The sequence below is a fragment of the Budorcas taxicolor genome, chromosome 23 (assembly GCF_023091745.1).
Source record: "Budorcas taxicolor isolate Tak-1 chromosome 23, Takin1.1, whole genome shotgun sequence".
In the NCBI taxonomy this organism is placed as follows: domain Eukaryota; kingdom Metazoa; phylum Chordata; class Mammalia; order Artiodactyla; family Bovidae; genus Budorcas; species Budorcas taxicolor.
In genome coordinates, this window is record NC_068932.1 from 13,771,114 (window position 1) to 13,786,806 (window position 15,693).

A 15,693-nucleotide genomic window follows, 5' to 3' on the forward strand; every position below is an offset into this window, starting at 1 on the left:
TTAAAAATGTAAAACCCCTTCTTAGTTCCTTGCCAGTATAAAAATAGGCTTCCAACAAAATTTGGCCCCTCTTAGTTTTCTGACCCCTACTTTAGAGGAACATCTAATCTATTGTCGCTAGAGAACAAGTAAACAAGAGCAAGTGGTACAAAATGAGGTCTGAGAGGCAGTCAGAAGCCATATGGTGCAGTGCCTTTTAGGCTAAATTAAGGTTTTGGATTTTTTTTTTCCCCAAGTGTGATGGGAATCCTCTGGAGAGTTTTAAGCAGGGCAGTGGCATAATCTGATTTATACTTTTAAAAGGCCATCGTCGTTGTGTGTGAAAACAGACTCTGGTGGGGCTAAGAGTCGAAACAGAGAGAGAGCTGATTAGGAGGCCAGCTATTGTATCACTCAGGCAGGAGAGAACAAGGGTGGTGATGTGAAGAGACAGAACTGAACAGAACGGGAACTAAACACTCTAGATGAAAGCTCTATTTATTATGGATAAACAAAAACATGGAAGAATTCTTGAAATTTTACTTTAAAATCAAAAGTATTATAAAGAGCTTAACAGAAAAATCTTGGTTACTCAAAGTTTTAGCAATATTTTAACATGTTTGATTTATAGATATTTGACTTTCAGGAAGATCATCATTTCCCCTCTCTCTCTGAATCCTTTCCTCTAGTGAAATGATTCCATTTCTCCTCTGGTCCCTGATACTCATTCTTTTCCTCGTTTCACTTAAACGAAGCATACTGAGAATGTTCCTCTCATTTCAGAGTACACTGCAGTCAACCAAAACAGCAAAACTGTTTGCTCTTTTAAAATCCAAGAAACTTCCAACTTCCCTTTACCATGAGGAAGCTGTAAATGTAGGTGGTTCTCACTTTATCCAAACTCATTTTCTTATTCTTTCTCTGATAAAAATGAAGCTGAGTTCTTGAAAATTCTTCAAAGTGTACATTTATTTGGGCACTTTTGGTGTATATTTGAGGGAGAAGACTAATCAGATAGGGTCATAGGTTAGGTTCCTCGGAGATAGATTCTGAGACGAAGTTTTTCAAGGAAGTGATTTACTGAGGCAGGATGCAACTGGCAAATACATCTGCATTGAAATGAGGATGATCAGGAGAGTCAGAGAGAGTCACTGACTGCAAAGTGGTTGTAACTCAGCCAATACCTGTGGTAGCTGGGACGGGTCCCTCAGACTTGTCTTCCAACGAGGCAAGGAGGCTGGGTCTTTGCATCTTAAATCAGCCAGTCACTGGCCGTGGGGCTCTAAGAGGATAACCTAAAGAGAGGCAGTTCTCTGCAACCTAAGGCAACATCCAGCAAAAACAAAGCTTTTCACCATCAGGAGCTAAAATTCCCAGCAGCTGAGGGATGAAGAGAGGCTCTGGGTTGGAACACCACAGTACCTACTGCAAAGGGACACTCCAGCATTCTCATATGGTCATTTCTATCATTTAATATTTATCAAGGCACATAGTATTTTACCATGACTATGTATGGATGTGAGAGTTGGACTATAAAGAAAGCTGAGCACCAAAGAATTGATGCTTTTGAACTGTGATGTTGGAGAAGACTCTTCAGAGATCCAACCAGTCCATTCTAAAAGAGATCAGTCCTGGGTGTTCACTGGAAGGACTGATGTTGAAGCTGAAACTCCAATACTTTGGCCACCTGATGCGAAGAGATGACTCATTTGAGAAGACCCTGATGCTGGGAAAGATTGAGGGCAGGAAGAGAAGGGGACGACAGAATATGATATGGTTGGATAGCATCACCGACTCAATGGATATGGGTTTGGGTGGACTCCAGCAGTTGGTGATGGACAGGGAGGCCTGGCCGACTGAACTGAACTGATATAGTACTTTTTTTAGCACTTTTAGTAGACCAAATACACTAATTAGCATGCCAATTGGTATTTATCACATAAAACAACATTTTACCACATAAAGTATTTTTATTAAATACAGAGACTTCGTGTTCAAGTGTTTAGGAATACACTTTCAAAAAATACTGCTGGAAAAGTGACTCTTGTCATTTCAACTGTGTACCTTTATGAGCTGATGATTAAACCAGTCATTTTTGACTCTTGCTCCTCCCTTATCGAGTTCTATGGCACCTTCCATGGTAAGACACCTCCATCTCTATTTTTTTGTCACTGCCAACAAACCTTCATTTCCTCAAACTTAAAACATCTCCTCTGCCCAATTTCATCCAAGATGTGTTTTGGGGGGTGGGGGAGGGGCGATGTTCCATTGCATGACTTGCATTAATTACTCAAACAGCCACTGCGTAAGACACCAGGAAAATAACATTGAGCAAAAAAAGACAATTCCACCATCTCTCATGAACGTGAATTTCTAGTGAATGAGAAGGACTTTCAATATTAAATTCCATGATAAACAATTTCATGGCAGCTGTGTGAAAAAGTAACTGATGTTATGAAACCACATAATGCTGGGACCTGAACTAGGGGGTCAGAGATGAGTTTTCTAGAGTAAATAAGATGAACCTTAAAGAATAAAGTTCACAAGAAGCATGCTTCATGCAAAGAGAGTACTATGCTTCTTACCTTCAGGATCTGAAGAGGAGGAAGCAGGGTGTGTTCAAGGAACTAAAGAAGAAAGCCAGTAGCCAGTATGCTAGAGCTCAGGGTTCATTTGTGAAGCAGAGGAAGGTGTTGGGAAGTAGAGGTAAGTAAGAGAAAGTAAGCAAGGGCAATATGAAACCATTAGAAACAGGGTTTTCTTTTACTTTTAATGTTTCATTTTAATTTCAGAATCACAAAAATGTTACAAAAAAAAATTCCCTACACTTTCACCCACATTCTCCAAATGCTCACATCTTAAATTACCTCAGTATAATTATCAAAATCAGAAAATTAACACTGATTCAGTACTATTATCTAATTTACAGTCTGGGGAGGGTGGTTGAGGACGGGGGGGCCATGGGACATATACACACCTGTGGCCAATTCATGTTGATATATGCCAACCGTCATAATACTGTAATTATTCTCCAATTAAAATTAATTAATTTTTTAAAAGTCACTGTGTCAGATATTAACCAATAATAATAGTTTAAATTTCATGTATGTTTTTCCAGAACTATTCATTTTTTTGCTTAATTTATATAAACTACTGGATTTCCTTTTAGTATAATTCCTAACTTCCCCTATTTATTTACTTTTGGAAAAATATCTTTTAGACATCAAACCAATGACAAGAAATAATATATAATATCACTAGCTTCTATTGGTTTTGCAAGAAAACAACCTGTGCTTTAAACTAAAAAAATAAAGTTAATGCAGTCTAAAAATAATAATTATAATTATTATTATTTCTGGTCTGTATTTTACCAGCTAGCCAACTAATGCCAATCACATACTGCATTTAGTTATCATGTCTCCTTAAATATGGGACAGTTCCTCAGTCTTTCTTTCATAACCCTGACACTTTTTTTTTTTTTTTTTACTACAAGGCACAGCATGTGGGGTCTTAGCTTCCCAACCAGGGATCAAACCTGTGCCCCCTGCAGTGGAAGCATGGAGTCTTAACCACTGGTATGCCAGGAAAGTCCTGACCTTGACACTTTTGAAAAGCACTAGCCAATTACTCGGAGAAGGCAATGGCACCCCACTCCAGTACTCTTGCCTAGAAAATCCCATGGGCGGAGGAGCCTGGTAGGCTGCAGTCCATGAGGTCACTAAGAGTCGGACACAACTAAGCGACTTCACTTTCACTTTTCACTTTCATGCATTGGAGAAGGAAATGGCAACCCACTCCAGTGTTCTTGCCTGGAGAATCCCAGGGACAGGGGAGCCTGGCGGGCTGCCGTCTATGGGGTCGCACAGAGTAGGACACAACTGAAGTGACTTAGCAGCAGCAGCAGCCAGTTACTTGGTAGAATGATCCTCAACTTTGGTGTATCTGATGTTTCCTCATGATCAAATTCACATCATGGATTTGGGGCAATAATATCACAGAAATCACATGCATCCTTTCAAAAGAAAGGTTATGTGGACATGATGCATGGTGGTGATGATAACTTTGATCACTTGGTTAAGGTACTGTCTGCCAGATTTCTCCACTATAAACCTACTGTTTTTTCCTTTTTCTTAAATATCTTTGGGAAGACTTTCCGACTATGTGAACATCCTGTTTATCAGCATATTTTTACCCACTGATTTTAGCATCCATCAATGATTCTTGCCTGTATCCATTATTCCTGTAGTGTTTGCAAGTGGTGAGTTGCTATTTTCATCAACCCTTTTAATTAGCTGGAATGCCACTATAAGGAAGAATTTTTCCTTCTCCCCTGATTTATTCATTTATTTTTATCAGCATAGACTCATAGATTTGTATTTGATTCTAAGGTTATAATTCATTATCATTATTTATAAGGTTATTCGAAATGTCCCTGATTTGGCCATTGGGGCCCCATCAAGTTGACACCTAGGCCCTTTTGATATGGCCCCGTCATCTTTTGAGCACATCCCTACTTTCTGGCACTGTAGATGTTCCAAGTTGATGTGCTTTTCCTACCAGCCTAGAATTAGCAATTTCCCCAAAGAACGCTTGTTGCCTGTATTAGAGACAGTACTAGATATATTCATTGGTTTTGGGAGGTAAATGCCTTAGGCCCTACAAGCAAATACAGCCAAAAGAGTATGTATGTACACATCTGTGTGTGTTTATCCATGTATCTGTATCTGTAAAATCAAGAGTTTGTACTGATACTTCGGAATCCAAACATCTCAGTGTTCATTCTAGCCTTAGAAGTGTCTCTCTCTTTTAAAAATTCACTAAATATTTACTGAACATCTGCCAAGGGCCAGGCTCCATGCAAGGAACTGGGGGTACAAGAGTGAACAAAACAGGTAGGGTCCTGTCCTGCCCTCATGAAGCTTAAAAGGCGTAATTTATGGATGACTCCCCTTTTCTCCAAATCGCTAAATTTATGCTTTCTACTGGCTCCTTCTCTCCAGGATTTAAACAGGCCAGGGAAGGATTTCAAGCAGGTAACACGATCAGTTCTACATTTCTAAACAAGTCGTTCTGCTCGGGAATCAAAGGAAGAAAAAGTAAACTGGAGAGGTCAATTTTCAAATCAACTGAAGTGGGATGAAAGCATAGGTGGGGAGATCGATAATGAGACTAGTAAATAGTCCAAGGTAAGAGATGACAGGCAACTGGACTGGGATGAAGGGAGGGACAATGGAAATAAATAAATGGATTCGAGAAGTATTCAGGAGATAAACGGACCATACCTGATGACTGACTGAAGGGTAGGGGGATGAGGTGAGGGAGAAGGATGACTGAAAGAGATTTCCATGTATTGTAAACATATGACAATATGTCTCTTCATTAAATTGTGACAACCTGATGACACGAACACACAAGTATCTTTCACATCTTTGTATCTCCAATATTTTCTACAGTGCCTGGTACACAGTTGGAGCTCAAGAAATGATGCTGAATAAAACGAATAGGTGAACTTTCTCAGACTTATCAAGTTGAGATTTCAGCCACAGGGTATCAAATTAGTTATAATACATTCATAAAAGCTTTAATAGAAGAAAACTACTTATGCTGAATATCTATTCTCCCCAAAGAGCATATCCTGGTCTTTTAGTATATTACGTACACTTTCTCTTTCATCATTAGTTCATCTTACCCAAGAGGTAAAACCCAGAAGCTATCAAATAGAAGTAAACACTAGACTATAACAATGAAATTTCACTTCACACCCATCAAACTGCCAAAAATTAATGCCTATTAATTGCCTATTGCTTGCAGGGGAGTGAGGCTAAGGAGAGGCCTCTGTTTCCTCACCTCGCAAATGGAACCACGTGGATTAGGTGAAATGTTTCTAGACTCAAGCAGGCATTTAGTAAAAACTCACACACTGCCTTTTTACACATCCATATACTCCTCCTTCAAGACCCAGTTCAAACCACTCCTCCACTAGGAAGCCTGCCCAGACCACTCCAACATGCAGCTACTTCTTTTCCCATCTCTGAGCTTCTGGGATACCTATCTGTGAAATTTTTCAAAGATTAATCATAGGTGGATCTGTGATTGCTGTTGCAAATCAGTCACTTTCTTCTTTACTGTTATTTCACTATTTGTATACTCATACCCTGTTCTCCTGTGGAGTCAGATGTCTCTGGATTCAAAAGTCAGCTCTTTGAACTGTGGTGTTGGAGAAGACTCTTGAGAGTCTCTTGGACTGCAAGGAAATCCAACCAGTCCATCCTAAAGGAGATCAGTCCTGGTTGTTCATTGGAAGGACTGATGTTGAGGCTGAAACTCCAATACTTTGGCCGCCTGATGCGAAGAGCTGACTCATTGGAAAAGACCCTGATGCTGGGAAAGATTGAGGGCAGGAGGAGAAGGGGATGACAGAGGATGAGATGGTTGGATGGCATCATCAACTCGATGGACATCGGTTTGAGTGAACTCCGGGAGTTGGTGATGGACAGGGAGGCCTGGCGTGCTGCAATTCATGGGGTCGCAAAGAGTCGGACACAACTGAGCGACTGAACTGACCTGAACTGATACTCATACACTGTTCTCCAGTGAAGTCAGATGTCTCTGGCTTCAAAAGTCAGCTATGCCACTTATTTGCTATGACTTCATCTTCCCAATGTTCACGCTCTTCTGTGTGATACAGGAGACACAGCCACCTATCTGTTAAGGTCATTGTTAGGATTTGGGATAACACGTGTAAAGGGTCCACATATTAGGTGTTCCATAAGTAGATGCCAACAAGCACTCACTGAGAGCACCTCTCAGATCTTTCCCAAACTGCAATACCCTCCTAGATGCACCACCTCACAGAGTGCCTCACATGTGGCTGCTGCTCGATGGTCTATTTACTTACACTATACCTTATCCAAAAAGGACCTAAAGCAGGCAGGTGTTTGACAAATATTTGCTGAGTGATTACAGGCTACACTTTCCTGTCAGATTTTCTCTTTCTGTTTTTCCATGATAAACAGAACCATCGGAATATTGTGACATTTTTTGACCACACAGCTTGAGGCATCTCAGTTCTTGACTGGGGACTGAGCCCAGGCCATGACAGTGAAAGCCCAGAATCCTAACCACTAGATCACCAGGGAACCCCCAATATTATGACTTTTTAAAAGTCTTTACTCATCCTTCACCTGCACCAAGTATTTTTTTAATTTAATTTCAAATAAATTTAATTTAAAATTTAAAATACAGGCTCCTGGCAAAAATGAAAACATCAAAAGGGAATAAAATGAAAAGTAGGTTCCTCTCCCTATATTCAGTTTCACTATCCAGAGGTAATACTTAAAAAAAAAAGTCCTATGTGTCTTTTTATTGGCCTTAGTGTTTGGCAAATACTCAACCTTCTTTACACTATTACTTAAAGATTTTCCCTGATTTAGAATCCTAAGAACATAAGCTCCATAAGAGCATTTTTGTCTCTTTTGTTCTCCTCTGTTCCCAGCACCTAGACAGTACATGAATCATAACCGTATGTTCAATAAGTGCTTGCTAATGCATGGACTTCCTTTTGAGGAATTGCCGCCACTCAAGGTACACTGCCTTCCTTTAGCCAAGTGGCAAGGAAGACTGATTAGATGTTCCCTCCTCAGATTTTGATCTGTGAGCAGAATACAAACAGTTGGAGGGAGCTGAACCCATATGAGAGCATGGAATGTTCCTGCAAGAAGGTGGTCGGTGGTGGCTGCTACCTGACTGCTTCCAGCCTGGTTCTTCTGCCTTATTTTCAATCCTGTGAGCTCACCCAATTCCTTCCAATAGATTGCCTTTTGCTTAAGTTAGCTCAGCACTTCTTACCCTCAGCACTGTTGACATCTTGAGCTACATTATCTTTGCTCTGAGGGGCTATTCTGTGCCTTACAGTATGTTCAGAAGAATCCCTGGTCTCAACTTGTTGGATGCCAAGAGCATCCTTAGTGTAACTATCAAAAAAGTCTCCAGACATTAACAAATGTCCCCAAGGGGGACTGAATTAGCTAGAGGTGATTTCTGTGGAACGAAAAAGTCCTAACTGCTGAATACTATATCTCTGCCAACTTTTCATTATGGCCTACATAGAAATAGCTCAGCTATATAATATTATGTTCTATTGATAGGTTCTAAGTTATTAAATCAGTCAACTAACAATGGATTTTAGAGTGTTCACCTGTTGTTATGGTAACAGCCTGGTGGCTGCACACTGAGCAGCGTGGCCCATCATAATTCATCTGGGCGGCAGATCGGGCCCAGGGCAGCCAGGTGAGACCAGGGAGCTCTCCACTCCTGGGCATCCTCCAACAGCGACTGGCTCCAGCCTTCCCCAGACCCCCCTTGTCAGCAACTCCAACAGGGCCTTTGTCCAGGCCCCTGGGCAGTACATTGATCAACACCCAGCATCCAGTGAAGGTTTACACACTCAAGAGGACCAGCAGTGAGACAAACAAGGTGCCAGGCACATCCTCTAGCTACGTGGAGCAACGAAAGGGCATGTTCCTGTGAAGTTAAGTGGGCCTTAGGAAGCATCACTATGAACAAAACTAGTGGAGGTGGTGGAATTCAGGTGAACTATTTCAAATCCTAAAAGATAATGCTGTTAAAGTGCTGCACTCAATATGCTAGCAAATCCGGAAAACAGCCATGGCCACAGGACTGGAAAAGGTTTGTTTTCATTCCAATCCCAAAGAAAGGCAATGCCAAAAAATATTCAAATTACCACACAATTGCACTCATTTCAGATGCCAGTAAGATTATTCTCAAGATGCTTCAAACTAGGCTTCAGCGGTACATGAACCAAGAACTTCCAGATGTACAAGCTGGATTTAGAAAAGGCCGAGGAACCAGAGATCAAATGGCTAACATCCACCGGACCATAGAAAAAGCAAGGAAATTAAAAAAAAAAAATCTACTTCTGCTTCATTGACTACACTAAAGTCTTTGACTATGTGGATCACAACAGAACGTAGCAAAGTCTTAAAGACATTCTTAAAGAATCTTAAAATTCTTAAAAATTCTTAAGGAAAATTCTTAAATTTGACCACTTTACCTGCCTCCTGAGAAAGCTGTATGTAGGTCAGAAAGCAACAGTTAGAATGTTGGAACAATGTTCCAAATGAACATGGAACAACGGACTGGTTCCAAATTGGGAAAGGAGTACATCAAGGCTGCATATTGTCACCCTGATTATTTAACTTCAATGTAAAGCACATCAGGTGAAATGCCAGGCTGGATGGAGCACAAGCTGGAATCAAGATTACTGGGAGAAATATCAGTAACCTCAGATATGCAGATGACACCACCCTTACAGCAGAAAGTGAAGAGGAACTGAAGAGCCTCTTGATGAAAGTGAAAGAGGAGAGGGATAAAACTGGTTTAAAACTCAACATTCAAAAAATGAAGATCATGGCATCTGGTCCCATCACTTCATGGCAAATACATGAGGAAAAAGTGGAAACAGTGACAGATTTTATTTCTTGGGCTCTGAAATCACTGCAGGTGGTGACTGAAGTTAAAGCCATGAAATTAAAGGTGTTTGCTCTGGGAAGAAAAGCTATGACAAATCTAGGTAGTGCATTAAAAACCAGAGACATCACCTTACCAACAAAGGTCCATATGGTTCAAGCTATGGTTTTTCTAGTAGTCATGTATGGATATGAGAGTTGGACCACAAAGAAGGCTAGCACCAAAGAATTAATGCTTTCAAACTGTAGTGTTGGAGAAGACTCTTGAGAGTTCCCTGGACTGCAAGGAAATCAAACCAGTCAATCCTAAAGGATATCAAGCCCGAATATTTATTGGAAGGACTGATGTTGAAGCTGAAGCTCCAATACTTTGGCCACCTGATGCGAAGAGCTGACTCATTTGAAAAGATCCTGATGCTGGGAAAGATTGAGGGCAAGAGAAGGAGGTGACAGAGGATGAGATGGTTAGATGACATCATTGACTCAACAGACATGAATCTGAGCAACCTCAAGGGAGATAGTGAAGGACAGGGAAGCCTGGCGTGCTGCAGCCCATGGGGTCACAAAGAGTCAGATACGACTTGGTAACTGAACAACAACAACGTTAAACAACAGCTTTAGGGAGATACAAGTCAAACACCAAATAATTCACTCAGTTAAAGTGTATATTCACAGAGTTGTGCAATCATCATTACAGTCAATTTCAGAATAGCTTCATCACCTCAAAAATAGGTGTAAATCCCTGCACGCTTAAGTTGTCACTCCTCAAAACTCCAGCTCCCTCGACTGTCAGCAACCATTTAATCTACTTTCTGCCTCTACAGACTTACCTATTCTGAACACTTCATATAAATGGGATCATAGAATATGTTTTCTTTTGGACTGGCTTATTTCACTTAGCACAGTATTTTCCAGGTTTGTCCACGCTATAGCATGTAACAGTAATTCATCCCTTACTGTTGAATAATATTCCACTGTATGGACACATTTTCCCTATCCATAAATGATAAGCATTTAGGTTGCTACACTTTGTGGCTATGATGAATAATGCTGCTATGAGCTTTTGTGTGCAAGTTTTAGTGTTGACATAGGTTTTCATTTCTCTTAGGCATATACCTGGGGGTAGAACTGCGAGGTTAAATGGAAACATTATGTTTAACTTTTTGAGGAAATCCCAGACTGTTTTCCAAAATGGCTACACCATTTTACCTTCCAATCAGCAGTATACTAGAGCTTCTTTCCTTAAATCTCACCAACACTTACCACTAATCATTTATTATTCATCTTTTTTATTATAGCCATCCTAGAGAGAGTGATGTAGTATTTCATCGTGGTTTTGATTTCCATTTCCCTAATGACCAATGTTGGTGAGCATCTTCTTCAGGTGCTTACTGGTCATTTGTATATCTTGAAGAAATATCTACTCAGATCCTTTGTCCATTTTCTAATTGAGTTATTTGCCTTTCTATTGTTGAGTTACAAGAAATCTTTATATGTTCTAGATATAAGTCATTTTTCAGATATATGATTTCCAAAATTTTTTTCCCATTCTTAAATGAATGAAAGTCTTTTCATTTTCTTAACAGCACAAAAGTTTAAAATGTTTATTGTTAGTCTTTCAGGTAAAAAATGAATGGCTGGTTCACCTTGCAGCTCAATCACGAAACATGTTTTTCTCTAAGACAACTATCAGCAGAACTGCTGCTCTATGACATCCATGTTTATTTTTAAAAAGAATATAATTCTTTATATATATATTCGCTCATAAAATTGATTCTCCTGGAACAAGATACAAGAAGGAAGATGTGGTGTGTCATCCTGTGATTTTTACCTACTCTTGACACACCACTGACTTATCCAAGGGACACGTGACCCGGAGAGAGGAGTATAAGCAAGGACAATGAAGAGTAATGGTTCTTCCACAGTATTTACGAGGAGGAAGAAAAGACTAATTAATGGATGACGATTTTTTTGTAAAATCAATCACCTTTTGTAAATATCTTTTTCACTAGAGTTGATATAAGATGTTAAAACTCTATTCTCTGCATAGCAAATGAAGATATAAAGGTTTTAGACTGTCCTAAGTGGCCAGTGAAGCCTCTGTCCAGAATTAAGAAAAGATCAATTCAAACAAATCCTATAGATGCTCAGTAAAGTATATTCTGGAGATCAAGGTGTCCCTATACAAGTCCTTTAAGAGGCCCAGGAACATTATCTATTTGAAAACTACTTAGCCTATATAAGGCTCTTCAAGAACTTATAGCTGTGTTAAAGCAAACTTCTGAAATAGTTACAGACCATGGCTAAGTTACTGAAATCTAGGCCAGTCCTAACTTGCCTTTGTTCCCAACCCACTCTGCATACCACTGCAAAATTAATCCCCCTAAATCACTGTTACCTTGACTTGAGAATTTTTAGTAATAATTAAAAGCTAATATCAGTGGAATTCTTAACTATGTGCCCAGCATTGTCCTGAACAATTTAAATGGATTTTCTCATTTAATCCTCCCCGTAACCCAGTGAGGTAGTTACTGTAATTCTCCTGAAGATGAGGAAACTGTGGCTTATTCAGCAACCCACCCAAAACTGCTGAGCCCCTGAGTGGCAATGCTAAGATTCAAATGTAGGTTTGAGCTGAGGCTCTCAACCACTATGGTATTTCTGCAGAGACATCACTGGTCTAGTAATCACTTAGGGGGACAACTACAAGGCACATGCGTCAGAATTTCCAGGGTGAATTCTCTGACTCACAGCAGGTTTGGGAACCACTACAAGTTAACTCTCCATTTCCTACAGAATGTCTAAACTCCTCTTCCCAGAGGCTTCTAGGATAAAGGCAAAATTCCTTAAATTGGCTTATAAAGCTCTTCAGAGTATGTCACTTGACTGACCTTTCTGGTCCCATTTTGCCTCAAGCCCCCTTTTTGTTTCCATTTCTATTCTTTATCACAAGACTCTTCCTTCTCAGGGTATTTGCACAAGCTGTTCTTTGGTTTGGGATGCTCTTCCCTCCTCCCTTTGTCCGATTAACTCTTGCTCTTCCTCAGGCTTTAGCATGATGGGCACTTTGAGAAAAAATTTTCTGATTGCCCTGTTTAGGTCAAAATCCTAGCTATCATCTCTAATAACATCATGTAACATATGCAAACTAAAAACTGTCTTTATATGATTATCTCTCTTGCCCTCGATAAAGAGTAAACTCTACAAAGAGGAACTGTGCTTGTTTTTCTCAGTATTGTACCTCCAGTGCCTGGCTTAGTTGTTGTTTTTTAGTTGCTAAGTCGTGTCTGACTCTTTGTGACCCCAGCAACTATAGTCCGCCAGGCTCCTCTGTCCAGGGGATCAGGCAAGAATACTGGAGCGGGTTGCTATGTCTTTGTCCAGCAGTATCTTCAGTGCCTGGCTTAGCCTGTCACATAAATATTGCTTGTTCAATAAACACTTGTCAAAAAGAATTAATGGCTTCAAGGCCTTTTAACTATTCCGTACTTAACCAACCAACCATATTTTTCACTCTTGCCCAACAGAGAGGTACTGTGCCATTTACAGAGGTTAATTTCTCTCCACATGTTTTCATCCTTATCTAAACCCAAAATCCTTTTCCACCTCTTTACCTACCTAATTCCTCCTATTGCTACAAGGTAGAGCCTAAATTTCCCTTGTCTCACAAAGTTCTCTAACTCACCAACCCACAACAGTCTCTTCTAAACTGTTACCTCACTTTGTATTTCTAGGCCACTCACTTGGCACTTCATCATACACTGCCATGTATCCTCATGCAGTTAGTTCACATGTAAGCGGTCCGGTTACTTTTTTAAATACAAGTATCGTTAGGTAGTTTGTATGTTCTCTGTTGTTGTTCAGTCACCTAGTCGTGGTCGACTCTGTGTGACCCCATGGGCTGAAGCACACCAGGCCTCCCTGTCCCTTACCATCTCCTGAAGTTTGCCCAGATTCATGTCCATTGCATCAATGGTGATATAAGGCCATCTCATTCTCTGATGCCCTCTTTTCCTTCTGCCCTCAATCTTTCCCACCACCAGGGTCTTTCCCAATGAGTGGGCTCTTCGCATCAGGTAGCCAAAATCCTGGAGCCTCAGCCTTTGCGTCAGTCCTTCCAATGAGTGTTCAGGGTTGACTTCCCATAAGATTGACTGGTTTGGTCTCCTTGTTGTCCAAGGGACTCTCAGAAGTCTTCTCTAGCACCACAGTTTGAAGGCATCAATTCTTTGGTGCTTTGCCTTCTTTACAGTCCAGCTCTCACAACTGCACATGACCACTTGGAAGACCACAGCCTTGACTATATGGACCTCTGTCAGCAAAGTAACGTCTCTGATTTTCAACACGCTGTCTAGGTTGTCAAAGCTTTCCTTTGTTCTTAAAGGGCACTCATTGGTTAATTTGTGACTAGAGTACCCAAGCACATCATAAATACTCTGTAAATGTCTGCTAAATAAATTAATGAAGAATATTTTGTAACCTGCAATGTGGGCTCAACCAGCAGTTTATCAGCAAATTTAGCAATTGACAATTCTCCTTGGAGGACACCTGGATATTTTATATTATTTCTTTGGAATATCTCTAGGATCCCTTGGCAGACAGTTCAAAACAAGTGTCAGGGGAGAACATTAAAGTAATATACTACTTCAAATTTCCTATAGTTCTATACTCAGGTATTTCTAAATCTATTATAAAATTATTAATACATTTCATAACTCTTTAGGATAACTCTACATTATCGATCCTAATCCTCCAAGGTTGGGAGAATCTTTAAACATTTTCAGTAGATTAATTTCTATTTCAAAACATAACATTGAGGAAAATATTTTTGTGGTCATGCTATTAATCTCTTGGTTAAATATCATTTACCATAAATCTTTAACTCTATGTAAAATAGGTAAGTGCATTTCAGCTTTTTATTTGGAGGGGGTCAAGCTGAGATCTAAGCAATTCAGAACTTTTTACTTCAAAATCAGGATAAATTATGATTCCAGTTATTCTAATTTGAAAATCCTAAAGCCAAGGAAAATAAAGTTGACAAACAGTGGGGCTAGTGGTAAAGAATCTGCCTGCCAATGCAGGAGATGCACAAGACCCAAGAGACGGAGGTTCGATCCCTGCGATGGGAAGATACCCTGGAGTAGGAAATGGCAACGCCCCCCAGTATTCTTGCCTGGAAAATTTCAAGGACAGAAGACCTGGTGGGCCATAGTCCATGGGACTGTAAAAGAGTTGGACATAACTTAGCAACTAAACAACAACAATTTACATACTCTAAAATTAACTCATATTAAATTTTTTAAGTCTGTTTACAGATTTGTGTCACCATCACCAGAATCTAAATTTGTTTTATATTATTTTTGCAATATAATTTACAAAGCTGTGTAGTCATCACCACTCTAACCCTGGAACATTTTCATCAACCCCCCAAAAAACATCATGCCCTTTAGCAATCTCTCTCCATTTCTCTCCAGCCCCTCCAGCTTTTGGCAACTACTAATCTACTTTGTCTCTGTGAATTTATTCTTAACATTTAATATAAATGGAATCATACAATATGTGGTGTTTTGCGACTAGCTCCTTTCACTTAACATGTTTTCAAGATTTATCCATATTGTCACATGTATTAGAACTTCATTCCTTGTTGTCAGCTAATAACATTTTGGGCGTGCATGCGTACATGCTCAGTCACTTCAGTCACGTCCGACTGTTTAAAACCCTACAGACTGTAGCTCCCCCCAGGTTCCTCTGTCCATGGGATTCTCCTGGCAAGGGTAATGAAATAGGTTGCCATTTCCTTCTCCAGGGGATTGTCCGGACTCAGGTATCAAAACTGTGTCTCCTGCATTGCAGGCAGATTTACTGGTTTATCCATTCATCAGTTGATGGATACTTGGGTTGTTTCCACTTTTTGGCTACTAGGAATAATGCTGCTATGAATGTTGGCATACAAGTCTTGGTGTAGATATATATCTTTATTCCTCTTGGGTAGATACCAAGGAGTGGGTTTACTAGGTCAGGTGCTAATTGCTTCATTTTTCCCTAACCAGTCTTAAGGTGAATAACAAAGTTTTTTCCCTATTTCAAAGGATTTTTGACACAGCCAGGAAGCAGAATTTTCATGAAAATGCTAATATAATTTTTTTTTTAAAAAAAGGATAATCTGCACACCACTTTGCTAGCAATAGAACTGTACCACATTACTTTCCAGTTTGAAGTTCAAACA